At 35.3% G+C, this 19,186-nt stretch overlaps 1 protein-coding gene across 2 annotated transcripts in view; it reads left to right on the top strand.

The window, feature by feature from the left end:
- efna3a (ephrin-A3a) overlaps positions 1–19,186 on the top strand; it is a 153,702-nt gene that overhangs the window by 133,676 nt on the left and 840 nt on the right. The window contains exon 6 of one of the 2 annotated variants that reach the window (XR_009267209.1): positions 14,016–14,076. The gene's annotated coding sequence lies outside the window, so the exon portion shown is untranslated. Of the gene's footprint in view, positions 1–7,931; positions 8,035–14,015; positions 14,077–19,186 lie in introns of those variants that run through there. The other variant, XR_009267210.1, reaches the window with a different exon arrangement.

Below are 19,186 nucleotides of genomic sequence, written 5' to 3'. Positions count from 1 at the left end.
ACCTTATGCATTGGCAGTAGCAAGTTCCTGTACTTGCATTGCAGCAGCAGCAATAATCTACAACCACAGCAATATCCAACAGTAGCAGCATAGCAGATCTATTCCGCCAAGACCAAATACATTAACGTTTTCATGTACATTACCATGCTGAAATCTTCTGAGAGTTGTCATGATAGAAATACATTAATGTTGTACTATACTGTACTGCAATATATTCCAATATAATAGGCGAGGCTTAAAATGCAATGTTGCAATATGTAAGGTTGAATCAAATAGATTTTAAGAATCTGAACCCACAAGACCTCGTCTTTTCATATATATAATTTTCTCGGTGCACCTAAATCTGAAACAAATGTGCTCATAGATAGTTTCTTATTTTGTTAAACAACCCCCAAAAGCCCGAGCAACAAATTAAACACATACTCTGTTTATTTGAATGCTCTTTTGGACATTAAAACTGACAGATTCTGTGAAATGAAGCTTTGTGAGTGTCCGCTGGGCAAATGCCTTTGGCCTCTTCAGGAATCAGGCCATGAAGAAAATGGGTCAAGTAGAAATCAGGGGTCAGCTGTTTGCAATATGAACTAGTGCTTGATTAACTACCCTCGGGTCATTCTCATGAGGAACTGAGGCCCTGTACTGCTACAGTCTCAACATGAATGATGGGTTCATGCAAAGATTAGATTATACAAGTCACTGACGTGATGCTGTATTTTTGATCATTTTTAAAATTGAAGGTAATTCCACTTTTAACCATTTCAAATCATCTTAAATGTTATATAAAATATTCTATTTATTTATTAAAAATATACATATTCTGTTCTAATGAGTGCTTTTTCCTGTTTGATAAAGTGGATTTATGTGTTAATAAACATTATTTGTGTATAAAATGTGCAGATTTTCAAATACAGCAAGAAGTGGGGATGGGTACAGGCTACAGGCTTTTTTCTTTGGTAGAAAATAGTCTATTTTAACACTGTAAAAGCTGGAATAAAATATTCAGTGTTTCATTCAGTTTTATATCACAAAATTTAACTCATGTACTTTTAATAACTTTTTTTTCTCCCTTAAAAATCTCTTTCCTATTTAAGAAACAGTTTGTTTTTCTTTGTTTTACATAGTAATATTGCTTGTACATTTCATTTGATCTAGTTTTTCCAAATCCCTTTGTTGACTCTTTCCTTTCCAGCATCTCTCTTGACCTCTGTTGTCTCAAGATTTCTCCTGACAACCTGAGCAAGCCAAACAAGAAAATCGGTGTGACCGCTGTGGGTCTGAATGTGCACAGCAGCCTGGGTTTGATATGATTCGTGTTGAAGTGTTTTCCAGCATGTGTTCGGGGCCTAAAGGCCTCCGGTTCTCTGAACACCAGCCCAACCTGTCAAGACCAGCTCCACACTTTCATCTGATGCCATTGTGCTCTGCCTTCACAAACGGGTAAGACAAAGATTGACAGAGATACAATGTGTTTTTCTACATCTCAGGATGTTTTCTACTTACTTGAGTGACAGCAAGATTACAGCATTTCATCACTTTGCCATTCTCTGCTTTGTCAATATTTTGACAGAGGTTGTTTTGTTCTTTTCTTTTATTATAGCTCAGGTTTCAACTCCCCAGCTCAGAAAACCACATTATCTCCTTCATTATTGTGCTTCTTACCGCTGTATATAAAGCAGAGGTTACAAGCAGAATAAACACTACTAAAACACACTGATGTGGTTGTTTTAGTATAGGCAGGATTTAGTATTCGTATTTTGATACTATTTGTATAATATTTCCATATAAATATATAAGGAAAATGCTCACTAAAGATGCATTTTATCAAAAATAGTAAAACTCTGAAATATTATTCAAATAATATTGCAGTTAAAATACATATTTTACATTTTATAATGTTTTAAAATGTAATTTATTTCTGTGATGTCAAAACTGTATTTTCAGTGTCACATGATCCTTCAGAAATCATTCTGATTTGCTGTTTAAGAAACATTTCTTATTATTATTAAAACAGCGCTGCTTAATATTTTGGAGGAAACGGAAAGTTTAAAAAGCAGCATTTATTTGAAATAGATTTTATAAAGCAGCTTAGCTGAATAATTATCAAATTCTTTGAAAAAAAAGAAAAAAAAAATCTTACTGACCCCAAACTTTTGAATGGTAGTATATTCTTTATAACATTTGGGAAAGGAATGTGTCTTTTTGTAATCTCATGCTCCAATAAAACAAGTACCTAAATAAAAGTTATTATATTAAAGGTAAAAATAAATGAAATAATTCTTATGTGGCCAGACCTTTAATACATAAATTGGCCCCAAAAGTATCTGGGCACTTGTAAATGTGTGGCTGTCACTGTATTAAATAACAAAATATTACACCAGTTGCCTTTGAGCATAGAGAATTAGTTTGGACCCTGCAATAAATATTGGCAACATGATGTCTGTTTTTTAAAAATCATACATTTCAGGAGCTCAGTTTGTGATGTTTAGATTATCTGTTGGTCAAACTGCTTCTCACTGTACAAATTCTTAGGTCACCAAACTTGAACTTTGGTATGCAGCAGAAGATAAAAACCTTGTGCTTGCATTTGTTTGAGTGACAAAAGTGTGAGCGCACCTTAATGCGTCAACCAGAAGGTGTGCAATTACTTCTGTCATACTCATAATTTTGCTTGAAAAGTGTGCTTGTGCTATATATGAATTAAATTGCACTTTGTTTGACATTGTATTCTTTGATGCAGTGGCACTCAGACATTTTCAAGTGTAGCTTAAGTATCCAAATATTATTTGAGGCCGCTGTACTATTCATACTGTGAGCACACAGAACTTTCTCCAGCTTTGAATGATTGAGTGTTCAAATTGTGTATGAATAATGAATTATGTAACATGTTCTTCATTCTTGCCTCTCTTTCTTTCATGCATTTCCTCACTCTCAACTCTGGTTTGTGTTTGCACAAGGATTTTCATTCCCCAAACTATTATTCGTTCGTAATTCTTTTTTAAACAACACTGTCTCAGGACTGTTGATTCAGAGGATTAAACCTGCTGACATGTTGATACCTGTTGGAAATATGCCACAAAGACCCTCTATTGACTGTTATGCTGAAGCAGGATTAAGGTGTTTTACACAGAATTGTCATTTAATGCTACTGCTTGTCATTTAATAACGATCCAAATCCTTTTGCATAGACTGTAAAAGCGCTGTTAAGTTCAGTGGTTTGATTGCTAAGGCTAAGGCTAAAGTGCTTTTTTCAAGCAATTCATGTTGGTTTTATGTGCTATAGAAATAAAGTTTGTATTGTATTTGTGCTATTTCATGCCGTTACTATTATACTAATAGTGCAAAAATACAAAACTAAGTATGTTTGGCCAGACTGTTTGACTGGTAGTGTAAATGCAGTGCATTAAAGTCTCATTTCAGCACATCATAGAAAAGAGAAGATTGGCCTGATTTTGCCCTCAGTTTTCTGATAGCAGTTGATGGTCGTGGTTTTGTGGTTCAGTGCCTCGTGCTCCTCTTTGCCCTGTCTGTGTTCCCCGCTATGAGGTCAGTCCTGTGGAAATGCCTCTAAAACAGCACTGGACCGAGTCATAGTGAATCCGGAAAAACATCAAGCGCTGCCCCTAAACAAAGTGTTAGCAATCAATCGGTTTCCTGGGTTTCCACTCAGCCCCGTCCAGCCCATAAAATGCATTTAGCCAGGTCATCTCTTTTCGAGGATTCTCTGTAATATCAATAAAGTCTGATGTGGTTTGAAAATGGTATGTGGTTAATGGCTTGTGGAAATGGAGAGTGCATCATCTCAGTTCAATGACGAGCTGGCAGACTCACGCTAATGTTATTTTTGCCTTTATAATGGGCAGCATTTTTGCAGGGTCCATGATTCAAGGAACATCTGCCAGAAGTTCAGACTGTAAGCTTAGACCTTGTCTAAACTGTAAGTGAGTGATAAGATAAGATGTGACATGACAAAACTAGAGTGTGCTGGTTTTGATGAACACACATGTAGATGTAACCATAAAACCTGTGTATGAATCAATGACAAGGTTGTTGAATCAAGATGATTTATATTCATGCTGGTTTTATACAGTTTGTAAAAAAAAATAAAAAGGGCGAAAAAAACTGCATTCACTGAACATAAACATAGGAGCCTAATAAAAAATTATATAACATTGGTTGTCGCTCGCGAAATTCGCTGCTTATTTGCATAAAGTTGAAGAATTCTTTTGTGCTTGACCCACGTCGCTTGACACGCCCACATTCCGTCGCCAACGGTCATTATCGCTCTTGTCGCCGGAAGTCGCCAGCTCTCCATTAAAAATGAATGGGATCATGTCGCTCTGTCGCTGTGTGTCGCTGGCGGTGTGAACGGGGCTTAAGTGTTAAAATAGTTTAAGTTATAAATACATTTTGAAATAACTATATTGAAATGTTATATTGAATTACTATTATTTAAAAAAAAAAAAAAAACTGCTTCTGTGGTTTTTAAAAAATTATAATAATAGTAATTAAATTCCAAACCACTTTTTTAAAGAATTTCCGTTTTTAAATTAGAGCTAATATTATTATTAGATAGAAATATTTTACATCAAGTTATTACCACCAGAAGAGTTGTGTTCAACTTTAAACATATAAATAAATAAATATATATATATACTGTATATATATATATATATATATATATATATATATATATATATATATAGTGTGTATCACATTATTGACCAATTTACTGGAAATTTCATTGATAATTATGCAATAAAATTATCTTGACAACACAGAATTTAGTTTTCCACAATCTGACCTTAAACCTGTGGGGTATAGACTTGATAGTTCGAGGAATTTTCTGAATGAAGACCAGTTATGTTCCCCTCCATTTCTGATTTAATATGGTCTTTGGCTAATCAGTAGAAACGGCAGAGCTGGAATAAATTATGAAGAGAAAAGACAGATTGGAAATAGACAGAGCCAAAAAAAGAGAGATTGAAAAATGAAAGAGACATGGAGTAAGAGAAAAAAGGCTATGGTGAGAGAGAGATTTGACCGTGCTGACACTATGGAGACACTGAGCTTGGAAACTGTGCAAGACTGTGGTCTCGTCTGAGAGGACAAACTCACACACATATTCTTGTGTTTGCTGAAATGGGATGAGGACATACTTGGCCCATGTGTGTGTGTGTGTGTGTGTGTGTGTGCATGTATCCATTGTGTTCGCTTTTGTTTGCACATCAGAAATTCAATTTTCCAGTAAGAATGAATGTTTCCATCTCTTTATCCAGTTCAAATGTTTTTCAGATTTGCTTTGCTCAGTGATAATTTACATCCATATGATAGATTGTTTCCACTGTGGGATATAACAAATAATAATAAAGGTAATAGTGACTTTTAATTTCACAATTCAGTTTTTTGCCATTCTGGGTTTATATTTCACAATTTTTTTTCCACGAGATTCTGGGTTTAAATCTTGCAATTCTGACTTTTTTCCTCACAATTATGAGTTTATTTCCCACAATTATGACTTTATTTCTCACAAATCTGAGATTTTTTCAGAAAAGCAATATTAGAAGTTACAATTGAGGGTTATAAACTCAATTTTATTTTGAGGTTTATTCATATATTCTAAGTTTATATCTCAGATAAGTTATTGTCACGGTGCACACAGCAGGGAGGAACGAGGAGAACTCAAAATAATAGTCTTTAATAAATCCAAACAAGGCAGGGCAAGACAAGGCAAGGCTGACACACAGACAGGAACACCGGGAATAACGAGTAGACCACACGAAAACTAACTGAACAGTCAGGAACTAAATACACAGGTTAATCATAGACATAATCAAACACGGCTGGACAAGACTTAACTAATGATCACCTTAAACAAGGACAGGAAACAAACCAAATAAGGACACAAGAGGCAGGAACACATGACACACACGACAGAGGACTGACAGTTATAAGTTTGTATCTTGAAAGTTTTTTTTTCTTGCAGGGTTTGTATCTCACAATTCTGACTTTTTTCTTGCAAATTTGCAAAATATATTTGTTATATTTTTAGAATTGCGAGATATTATTCCATAATGGAAACAAAAAATCATATTTACGAGATGTAAACTCAGAATTGCGAGGGGAAAAAAATCTGAATTCTGGGTTTATCTCTTAATTTTTATTTATTTTGTTCTCAGAATTATACATTCTGTATCTCACAATTCTCTCCTTTTCCTCATAATTGTGAGTTTATATCTTCCAATTTAGACTTGTTCTTAGATTTGCAAGGTACTATTTTGTATACTGTCTTTTTTCTGTCAATTACAAGACAAAAAGTCAGAATTGCAGATAAAAAGTTTCATGTTTATGCGACAAGATTCCAGTGCTGCTTACTTTCATGTCAGATCGCTGCTGTTTTAGACTCGTCTTACTGCAAAAATGTGCGTCTTTTGTGTTGAAGTATACGTCTGTGTTTGAGTGTGTGTGACAGCTGAGAGTGTTTAGCAGCAGTAATTAAAACTAAGTGTTCTAAGGTGTAAGAGTGAGGCCTCGAATCCCCACTGAGACCCCCGAGTCTGTTCAGCTTGACTACAACTGACCCTAAGGGTGTCCCAAAGGCCTGATCTGGAATCAGATGTCTCACCTTCATTCCTGACTGCAGTTATCATGTCACAAGGCCAAACTTGCTCTGGTCCTGCTTCCAGGCAGAATTTCTCCCTGTAGGCAGGCGATATTTCTTTCAGCGTGGTCTGATGCCTTGTTATGTTTCACTGATTTCTAGAGAGAACGATGTACTAATAATGTAGAAAACATCATTCTTTATTATATTTAAAGTGTGATGGTTTTGTTTTAAGAGAGAAAATCACAAACGAGTTAACTTTTGCAATGAGACTGAAAGGAAAGCAAATGTTTTGCCAAAGTCTCCTGCTTCTCTGATATTTCTCATGAGATGAAGGCTTCAGTATTCTCATGTGTTTCCACTCGAGTTTCAGAAAAGATCTCAAACTGTGCTCAGATTTGCTAAGACACAAAAGTCTGTAATCAAACATCAGAGATCTCGAAGATTTCTCATCAAATTCTTCCATGGCCAAATAATCTAAACAAATGTCTCATTCCTCCAAAAGCATTTAAGGAGAAACATCTGACACAAAGTTTGCAAAATCAACCTCTGAGCAATAGAATAAAAAAAAAAAAAAAACTATATTTAAAACATTTGTGCTGCTTATTAAGGTAATTTTTTTTTTCAGAATCCTTTTTTGACCAGTTTAACGTGGAAGCCTGTTTTCAATTGCAACTTTTATTCTCATGATTCAGACTTTTTTCTTAGAATTGCAATATCTAAAATCATAATTGTGAGATTAAAAATTTACAATTGAAAGATTTAAAAAAAAACACAATTATTTATAACACACAATTGCACAATTGCAATTCTGAGAGTAAAGGTCTAAATTGTAAGATAATATGTCACAACCTTTTTTAGTATTTATTATGTGGCAAAACAGAATTGCAGTACAAACTCAGAATTGTGAGATGTAAATTTGGAATTGTAAAATAAAAGTCTGAATTGTGAGATAAAATGTTGCAATTACCTTCTTTATTTTATTTTTATTTTGTTTTATTCAGTGGTGGAAACAGGCTTTCATAATTTCATGCATCCTTGCTGAATATAAGTATTAATATTAGAGTGAATTTATTTATTTATTTATTTATTCATTCATTCATGCATTCTGTCTTGCAAATACTGCAAATTCTTTCAGGAAGTGCAGATCTACTAATGTCAGGGGAAACATCTGAGACAGTGTTGATAATGAAATGAAGTCCGTATGTACTAATTGTGAGCAATAAATCTTCCTCTGGGTTATGTTGTTTTCAGACACACTAGATGATTGTTCTGTACTGTGCAGGTGTGGATGAAGGTGGCTGGATTTTCCTGTTCTGTGTAATACTCATAGGTACTGCAAGTATGGAGTGCAGGTGGTGAACGGTTGTGCGTGCAGAAGCAGGCCTGTGTGTTGGCTGTGCGGTTGGCCGTCTGCTGACTGACTCTGTGGGCAGTACTTTAAATGCAGAGGTCCGCTGGGCTTTCTACAAAAACGCAGAGCAGGAAAGCCAAAATGGTGGAGTCGCGGGAAAGTTCCCTCCGACGCAGCAGTATTTGAGTGTGTGCTTGCATATGTGTAGGCCTGGATTATTTTGAGGAACATACTACTTTGTATGCAGCAAAGAAATCAGAGCTGTTTAGGATGACTGATGTTAATGTGTGACACAAGTTATGACACACAATCCCATAACCCAGAATCAGATTTATCATTAAACGACTGAAAAGGCTTTCTTAAAGGGGTCATCGGATGCAAAATTCACTTTTCAAGTTGTTTGAACATAAATTGAGCGATTGAAGTGTTTTGTTGTTGGATGTAATAATGAATAAAGCAGTTGTCATTTACTCCCGATATCTGAGCCGCTGAAGACGCAGAGGATTAACGTTACTTTAGTTTTTGATGGGAATGTGCCGATCCCGATCTTCCTAAATGCGTCTATGGTCTCGCGAATCATTCAAGCGAATATATCGGGTTTTTATGAATCTTTGCAAATTGCCTTTCCTAATAACGTGCTAGTTAGCCAGTTTCACGGCTAAAGTAAACAGTACTGCTCGTCACCCCACGGAAGAGAGGGGCGGGGCGAGCAGAGCTCATTAGCATTTAAAGCAACATGAACTAAAAAACAGCTTGCTGAAAACAGAGCTGATTTTGACAGGGTAAAGAAGGTGTTTTTTACACTACCATTGAGAAATTTTAACCAAAGTATGTTATAGACTTTTCATTAAGACCATAAAGAATCATATCAACTTGTGGAAAATGGGCATCCAATGACCCCTTTAATGACAAATTTATTTTAAATTCAAGCCCACAATAGACTTTTAACAAAAATAAAGTACTTGTGTTAGCGCTGATAGCTTTGTGGACAGTGCGTCAACATATAGCGTCATTGCGATTTTGGCGACTCGTGTTCGAGTCCTGGTCGCGTTCCTTTCCTAATCCTATTCCCTCTGTCTCTCTCATACTTCCTGTCAATATATGTAAACTGTCCTATCCTAATAAAGGTACTTGTTACTAAGGAGTACTTTTAGAATAGGGGTATTTATTGTAAACAGTGAAACGCAGTTGACAATATTTTAATGAGAAGGCCAACAGTAGACTGCATCAATGAAATATGGTTTATGTTATTATGTAATGTTTTTCTTATGCAAAAGTGACTGAATGTGTGTGTGTGTGTGTGTGTGTGTGTGTGTGTGTGTGCGTTTTTATGAAAAGTCAGGACATAGATTTGTATAATGACAAAGGTATGACATAGGTATTACAAGGTGAAGGTGACTTTTCAGGACATTGCTCCATGTCCCCACTTTTCAAAATGCTTATAAATCACACAGAATGGAGTGTATTGAAAATCTGAAATAGCAGAATGTTTTCTGTAAGGGGTAGGGTTAGGTGTAAGGTTGGTTTAGGGCAATAGCACATACAGTTTGTACAGTATAAAAACCATTACGCCTATGGGATGTCCACACTTTTCACACAAACAAACGTGTGTGTGTATACATACATACATGCACACATATATTATAATTTTATCATATTTTATTGTGTATGAATATGCACACTAAACTGTAAAAAAATATTTCAATATTATAAAAAAATCAAATAATAAATATTTTTTTAATTAATTAAATAAGTAAATAAAACAGATTGGAGTACATTTTACAAGAATTTCAGTATTTCAGTCTTTCTGCTTCACAATTTCATGTTCCGTTTCAATGTGTTACTTGCTGTTTCTTTGTAATTATTTATGAAATTAACTAGCAAATTTTTTTTGTTTGTTTTGTTTTTTTACAAATTTTGGAGTGAAAATGCACCAAATCCTTTTTCTTAATAAACAGTAATATCAACTTAATTAATAATATCAATATCAATTACTTAATCAGTAATATCAACTTTATATATATATAGTTATTATATAGTAATAGTAATAGTTATATTACTTATAATTTCTTTAGGAACTGGTCTTATTTTATGTCATTGACAGCTTTAATGTTTTTGTATTATGCAAGGATGACTGAATCATAAGTACTCTAATATATGCCAAACTGTCTTGGCAATATTAAAAAAAAATGTGTTTTTGTACATCTGTGAGGTGGAAGGTGTTTTATTGTGTGCAGGTTCATATCAATAAAAGGTTGATGATATTCTGTGCACCATGGAAACAGCAGGCAGTGGGCTCTGCTGGCATGGAGAGCAGTTAGCCTGAAACTATATCTTCACAGATTCCTTCTCTCTGTTCTCTCCAACACTCTCCATTCCCCAGTCGCAGGAAATTCTATTCCACTGTATTGTGTGTGGGTGGTATGGACTCATAAATTCACTTATATCCACACATACTGTACCTTTGGATGAGGGATGCTGGGAGACTTTCCTTTCCAAACCAGTGACATCCTAATTCAGCAAAAGGGTTGTGGATGGAGTGGAAATGTGCAGCATCACAGCTCTTCTGTGCACAATGCTAATTAGAAACCGACTGTGTCATTTCCTGAATGCACACAGTCAAACCACACACTTAATCATATTCACTAGCTATTCAGACAAGCCATCCAACATCGCGATACTGAAGAGCTTTACGCATGGGATGAAAAATTAATCATCACGGCGGATGTATATAACACTCACGCCAGCCTTTTACATTACAGTTGCCTTAGTATGTGGGAGTACTATGATGCAGTTAATGAACAGCATTCACAGAAATGCCTCAATAGAGAGAAAGAGAGGAGGGAAAGATGGAGTGGTTAGCATCTGGCCTGCAGATATGTTTAGGGCTTGTGGTCTCTGAGAATCTGCCTCCATCTCTGAGAAACAGCCACACACACACAATCCCTTTCTCCACCGTTCCCCAGTATTCTGAAGCTACCAGTTCAGGCAGTAAACCAACAAACCTCAAGAAAAATTTTGCACACAGACCATACATTCAGCAGGTTTATATGGTTGACGTGAGTCTATATTGCACGTGAAATCTTAACTGTTTGCGTTCGCTGGTAGACATATCTAGACTTGAGTTCCTCCAGGCCAGAGATAAAGATGGATAGATGGGATCTGTGCATCGGGTCTCACTCTGATAATTAAGGTGCAACTGTGTATGGCTTATGAAACTTCATATGTTTTGCAGTGCTGTGAGGCATACTTAGCTGAAAGGTGCCTTGAAATCATATCATATAGTATTTTTGTTAGCTATCCAACCCTAAAAAATTTTCCATGGTAACCATAAAAATATTATAGGTAGTACAGATATTGTTACCACTGTAAATAAAGAGGTAACTGACTATTAGCCACAACTGTCATTAGAAGAAGCAGTTTTGTCAATCAACTGTCAATCAGTTTTGAAGCACTTTTTTGGCATTGTTTTACATATGAAACAATATACATACATAGACATGCAAACAGTGCCAAAGGACAGATTTAAAATAATAATAATAATAATAATGAATTATTTAAAAAAAATTATGTAATGAACCCAAATATCCCTTTTTTTAGTATTTTATAGTATTTGTTATTATTTTGAATTATTTTTTCAATTTTAGTTTAAGTTTTAGTAATTTAGTATGTGCTTTTGTCATTTTAATTAGTTTTTGCTTTTTAGTAATTTTAATACTTATTTATTTCGGTACTTAATTTGTTTAGGTTTTGTTTTGTTTTCAGATTTGTTTTTGTTTATTTATTTATTTGTTGCAAATTTTCTCTTTTTTCAGTTTGTTTATTTTGTTTTAATAATTAAACGTATTTATTTCAATACTTAATTTGTTTTGTTTTGTTTTTTGTTTTCAGTTTTTTGTTTGTTTGTTACAAATGTTCTTTTTTTAATTTCAGTTTTGTTTTAAGATTTTTAATTACTTATAACAACATTGCAAGTTTCTTTCAGGTCAGATCATGTTTTTTTGTTTTTTCACGTGTGTTTTATCAAGCACCATGACTTAAGGGATTTTTCTTATATTTTCTGGTTCGATTCACACTAAAGAGGGACTCACTGGACTCACACTGAATCACACTAAATTCACTCCTAAAGTGTGTCTGATTTAAACAACTAATTCAGGAGCGGGTTTCCCAAATCTTTTTGACTGACTCATTCAAAAGAATTGGATATTCTGGAAACAGCTCACTCATACTGTGTTTGTTTTCTGCGCTCTAACAGCATGCAACCGATTACAGATGCACATCAGGTATTACCAACTTTTGCTAATGGTGACTAGATTTTTATTGTCAGATGTATTCATTTTTTGTTGCAAGTTGACTAGATTTTTCTAATCATGGTTTAATTTTTAATTTTATTTTTTGTCTCAGGTAGCCCTGAAATATTTACCATTGTATTATCTGCAAAAAAACGTTTGAAATGCAGAAGGTGACTGTATAAACATACAGGATGAATGGCAAATTCTCTTCCACAGTGGTGTGACAGGTGCTGCTGAAATACCGAATGAACAAGGTGTTGAATTGTCTTAGCAACCTTCAAAAGCTCTTCTTTAAAACAATGACCCCAATTCTCCAAAACACTGAACAGATCAGAGGAAAGTGTGCACAGAGCACCTGTATGGTAATGTTGTGCGGGTGTTTTACTGATGGTCTTGTACCACAGCAGATTGCAATGGTGTGTGGGAGTCTGTGTCTGTGTCTGTGAATGACCATTGAGAGGATTTTATTGATCTCTCTGAAGCTTTTCTTGAGGTGGAGGGATGAAACAATAGTGATGGATGTTGGGCTTGTGCCTCTTGTTTCTTGGTTGAAGTGGGATTGTAAAGTTAAAGTGTAAAAAAAAAAAAAAAAATCTAGACCAGAGAAGGGCAGAAGTTTGACATGTGCCATGGTTGGAGGAGAGGTGGAGTTTCTAAATCGATTCTCTTCCCTCTTTAAAGGCTCTGTGAAAGGGACGGTCATTTTAGGGAAGACCTTTAAAATGGATTTTCTGCCTCTTTACAAAGAGTAGATGAGTGAAAGGGTATGAAGGGGCAGATGGAAAGAAGGAAGCTGTAAAATTGATCTCCAACTTTTAAGTGATGTGTTGAAGGTGGAAAATAGAATGTGCCATTCTTTATAAGGTCATTTCAATGGGTGTCATTGTGAAAAACGGCGGCGGATCGGAGTTTGTAATGATCCTGATAGGATTCATTTTCCAGTGTAGATGGACTTAATGCTTGAGGTTTAGAAATGTAAGGAAGTGTTGAATTTTGGGGGGATGGGTCTGGCAATTTTTTGTTATTTTTTAAATCCGTATCATTGCTGACAGCTAGAGAAGAAGAAAAATACAGATAGAGGAGAGATGAGAGAAATAGACCGAGAGGTAAAAGCTATTGCAACATGGGTTTGGGCTGTCAAGGAAGAAAAGAAGCAATAAAACTCCCTTTCCTCTGTTTCTTTTCTTTAACCCACTATATGGTACGGTGCAGCCATATGGCAACATAATATTCCCCTTTGCTTTTTAGGATTTCAGAAAAGACTATAACAAATTGTTGGAATTAAAAAGGCATTTGCTGAAGAAATCAATAATATGCTATTTTTAACCCACATAACCCACATTAGATTTTCTCATCAAATTGCACTCTTCTAATACAATGCTACTTTTGTTATATGTTGTTATTCTAGTTATTTGAGCTATTTTATGTCAAATTTCTTTGTAATTTAACTTTTTAACTATATCGAACTATATATTTACTATGGTAAAATTGCCATATGATAATAAAAAAAAAGAAAGCTTGAGCTATTGATGTAAAATCTCATTGTAATTTGACTTTTGCTCTATATTTATTAGGTTAATTACATGCTGTTGTTCACAGATTTTCTTTTTTTTTTTTTTTTTACATAAAATTGAGAAAATGAATGTTGTCATATCTTCATACCTCAAAGAATTGTAATAATGCATTGCTCGTTGGTCATTTTTAAACATAATTGTATATTTTAAAAATGCAATAGTATGCATTAATAATACATTTTTGTTTTCTTGCTTAGGAAATGTGAACATCTGTATTCCATGGAAGAGACAAGAAAAACTGCAAACAAAGAGGATCAGGTACACTTTTGAAAACCATGTCTTTGTAGAAGTTCTGAGTTTTCACTTCAATTTCCACATGCTAATATTTATGTTTCTTTAAAAATCTGTTATTCTTCTAATTTGAGCTATTTTATGTAAAATCTCATTGTAAAACTATTCCATTTGTTAGAACATAATTTGTACCGTTTTTATTAATCAAAAGAAAAGTAGACAGAGGTAATTGCAGAAGTGCCACAGCAGGGGCTCTGAAGAGCAGTAATATGCAAACGTTTCCTCTTAAGTAATAAGAAAGATGGAGAAAGTGTGGAGTGTGCCGCTGGAGATGCTGGTGCAATTATCTTTCCCTTTTTCCGGTCCAAAGTAAAAATTTGCATATACAAGAGGAAGGCTGTAAAATTGATTTTTACATTCTGTCTTGAAGTGTTCACCTACTTTTAGTTAATGAAGAAATGCTCAAACTAAAATAATAAATCACAAAATCTGAAATTACATTGTCTATCTATCTATCTATCTATCGATCTGTCTATCTATCTATATATCTATCTATCTATCTATCTATCATCCCTTGCCATGGTGCTGAACACTTATAAAATTTTCTGCTAATCTACACTTTTTGAAAGATTTTATTAAAGGGAATTTCAGTTGTCAGAAGCCCCTCTGTGTCCATCTAGCCATTTCTATCTTGTTATACTTTATCAGAGGTTAATGCTGTGTGATATTAGAAAGTAGTAGGAGGAGAGGACAGTATGGTTCATTTTGTGATCAGCAGAAGTGTGGCAGATGGGGGGGTTGACCGGGTGTGTGATGGATTGAGGCAGTAAAATGTATTCTCTCATTCTCTTGAGTAGTAAGGAGCAGTGAATGCAGAAGTGTGCCAGTATGGATGGGAAATGAATGGACGCAGAGGTGGAAAGGAGGGGTGATGTCCATTAAAGTGCTTTTTATTAGCACACACTAGAACCCAGCAGAGCAACAGCCATCAGTTTATCACGACATAATGGAGGCTAGACCACACACACACTGTAAAACAACAACTGGACTGACCTCTCAAGTGTATATTTACCCGCTTTATTTGACCTGGCTGGCAATGCGAGTCAAGTGCCTTTGTTGAGGAATTCTCTTGTGTGTCCTCTCCTAAACAGAAAGGTTCTTCAAACTTTGCTCCACCTTAGGATCAACAAAGAGCCCAGAGTATTAGGTTCCTGAGGTGCCTCTATTGTTCTTGTTTTTTTTTTTTTTTTTTAGGTATCTGCTGTTTCATCCTTGTTCTGTCTGTCCATCTATCTATCTATCCATCTATCTATCTATTTATCTGTGCATTTGTCTGTCTGTCCGTCTGTCTTTCTATCTGCTTATCCACCCATCTGTCCATCCATCCATCCATATGTTCATCCATTCATCCATCGATTCATTCATCCATCCATCCATCCATCCATGCATCCAACTGTCCAGCCATTCTTCCATCCATCTGTCCATCCATTCATCCATGCATCCATCCATCTATCTATCCACCGTGCATCCATTCATCCATCCATCCATCAATCCATCCATTCATCCATCCATCCATCCATCCATCCATCCAACCATCCATCCATTCATCCATTCATCCATTCATCCATCCATGCATCCATCCATTCATCCATACATCTATCCATTCGTCCATCCATGCATCTATTCATCCATACATCTATCCATTCATCGATCCATGCATCCATCCATTCATCCATCCATCCATCTATGCATCCATCCACCTATCCAGGTTGTATATTATAGAAGTATTCATACTACATGAGGCCTATACAAGCATGAAATTTCATGGTTTTTTTTTTTTTTCACTTTTAAATAAGGTAACATATGGTAACATATGGTTTTCAATATGGTAACATCAGTACAGTTTGGTTGTCCTCACAACAGAAACATGCCTCATGATTCCATCATGACATCATTCTTACAATTTTTGAGGGAAGTGCTGTCAAATGCGATTTGTCTTACACCTAATTACAGTACAGATCCTGTGTCAGTGGTGGAAGTTTGTGGTTCTGTCCCCAAACTACCTCGAATTGCTCTAAATGACTTAAGTTCTTGCTTACAAACAGCTTGTTTGTACATCCATGGAGAAATGAAATCACTTTTTAGAGCTTAAAAAACACCCAAAGCTGTCTCAGAGTATTGCCTCTGTCCAATAACATAAGTCTGCGAAACAATAAAACTGTCACAAGAACCCGTTAAAGTGACACTTTATCAGAGATTGTTTGAGATATAACTAGAAAAACACATTCTCTGTGTGTGCGTGTGCGTGTGCGCGTGTGTGTGTTTTGATGAACAGAAAGTTCAGATGAACAGCACTTAAAACATGAATCTTTACCGACACTGATCAATTTAATCCATCCTTTCTGAATAGCATTAATTTCTTAATTTATATTAGTATTAATTCATCATTAATAATTTGAAACAAAATTTCACATATATTTAATATAGTAGTTTGAACAGGGAAGTTTTTTACAATCACACTATATGAAATTCATGTCAGTAAAGGTTTGTATTTCATAATGATGCAGCTCATGCTGCCCTGAAAATAGTGACAGTTTCTTGCCTCTGTGTGAGGATGAAGGTTCTGACAGGTTTAGACAGCCCTGCGTGGTTGTACAGAGAGTGTGGATGGTGTGTTTGGGTTAATGAGGACACCAAGTTTAGGCATATGTGGAGCGTACAGTGAGGAACATACCCACTTATCTCTGACATCTGGCCCCTGGTGCTGGGAGACATGTAAGACCGTGTGTGTGTGTGTGTGTGTGTGTGTGCGCACATGCTGCAGCGGGGCTCAGGAGCTGCTATAATTTTAGACAGGCTGCTGGTATTGGGAAGCTAGCTTGCTGTGTATCTGTCCGGGTGGTCTGGCCTCTGTTTAATTTGTCTGTGAAACACAACGAGCGTGGGTTCTTTATGTGTCCACAAAGACCACTGCATAATACACCGCTTCCTCGGCCGCTTCCTCTGTGTTTTACTTTAATGCTGTTATCAGCAAGATCGCTGAAGTATTGACTGTTTTTTTCCAGAAGCAACAGAAATTAGCTGTGGTTGTGTGATATTTTTTCTGAATTACATTTGACCAAAATTACATTCACAGTTCAATGAAAAAAAAAAAATGTCACTATGTAAGAGACTAATTGCACATGGGTTTAGTTAAAAGCCATGAGCTCTTGTGGTCACATTTTGTGGGTTGAATCAATGCGTTTAGATGACTTCTCTTCTTGAGAATGTCATCCTGTGCACTGCAGGCTATTGGGTTGTTTTTTTGTTTTGATTTTTGAGATTGAAGAAAAAAATACTTGGTTACATTAATGCAACAAATAGAAGGTAAAACCATGAACATTCGTGGATTGGAGAATTTTAACTAATGTGTTTTAGCAGACATGCCATCATCAGGGTTATCAGTCTATCTATCTGTCTGTCTATCTATCTGTATGTATGTCCGTCCGTCCATCTATCCGTCTGTCTGTCTGTCTGTCTATCTATCTATCTATCTATCTATCTCTGTCCGTCCGTCTTTTAATTTTTAAAATTTAAGCAATTAAAATAATGGATGGATGGATGGATGGATATTAAAACTTATAAAACATAATTAAAACTTAGATATATAAAGCTTAGATATATACTTAGATATCATTCAAAATATTAAATACTATTATGTAAATAATACTAAAATTACAGTAATCTATATGTACATTTAAAAGGATGATATTTGGTTGGATTGATGTATTTTGATACAATTTTGCTTTTTTGCTTGTTGAAATATTAGATTATTATATATTAGAATATTTTAGAAATATTGCAATATTATTATGTATTACAACATATTAGAAATACTACAGCAGTCAATCATGGCAGCTTATAAGAGCATAAGTCATTTGTTTCCTTATAGGGAGAAGAGGATGTTGGGAAATGTTAAAGTCTATGACTAAAAGAGATACAATCTGGGTGTCGTTTGCATGAAATAAAACCATACAAAATCAGAATAAAACAATGGTCTTTTGAGAAATGACAAAACTGTCCAGCAAATAGCAACTCTTCTGGCCAGAGCTAAACATGCATGAGATATCTGAAAGTACCTGGCATGGATTATCAGGATTGCAAGAAACAAAAGAATAGCCAAAGAAAAGATTGTGTAATGCTGTCCACTGGCACAAAATAAGGCTCGAGTTCTCTTTAACAGAATGACAATTCTGCCATTATTTGTGTCATCACTTTCATGTCACTGCAAACCAGGGTGGCTTTTGTGTTCAACAAAAGAAACGAGAAGTAAATGATTTTTATTTTTGGGTGAACTGTCTCTTTAAAACGTGTAAAGTATATCTGTTTTGGAGGATTACAGCTACAGATCATGCCACAGAAGTTCATCTATGGGCAAGGTTTAAATTAGCCTCATTAGTATCCATTCCTGGATTTAATGCTACACTGTCCAACCAATGCCCATGCCTCCGGATATCTGGCCGCCTCGGCTTAAGACTCTTATATCACATATGTCAGACAAAAGACGATTCCAGCAGAAGCTGTCTAGGCACTCACTGTGTTTAACTTAATGTGGGCGAAACCTGTCTATTTGTATTTTTATTTAGCTGTTCTGAAAAGAGGTCAAGCTTCAGTGGTCTCTTCTGCTTTTTGTGGGGGAGAGAAAAAGGTGCTCACTTTAATGCCAAAAAAAAAGATTTTGTTTAAGGAAACTTTTATACAGGTATTTCTGTACAAGTAACTTTGTCAGCTTGGAAAAAGATATAGTACATTGTGACAACTTATAAAAGTTCTCCATTCACAGATTAAACTTTGCCCATGGCTAAAGGTCACTGTTGACATCGATTCTCCTCTGAATACCTTTTATAGTCCAGGAATCTGTCTCTTGGAAACAAAACCTTGGTATCAAGAATAAGGTTCTATAACATTTCTCCCTAGAGTATATTTCCTTTCTGTATATGTCTATATTACAGTTATATATGTATATTACAGTTTTATATGTACACACAGGGTGTATATGGAGTGAATATCTATTCACATCATCTTCATGTAACAATGTAAATATGCAATATAGACTCTGATGTCATCCATGCTTAAAAAAAAAAATTGTGCCAGCATC

This window comes from Onychostoma macrolepis, chromosome 19 (genome assembly GCF_012432095.1).
Source record: "Onychostoma macrolepis isolate SWU-2019 chromosome 19, ASM1243209v1, whole genome shotgun sequence".
Taxonomy (NCBI): Eukaryota; Metazoa; Chordata; class Actinopteri; order Cypriniformes; family Cyprinidae; genus Onychostoma; species Onychostoma macrolepis.
This window is presented reverse-complemented; position numbering and strand designations above follow the sequence as displayed.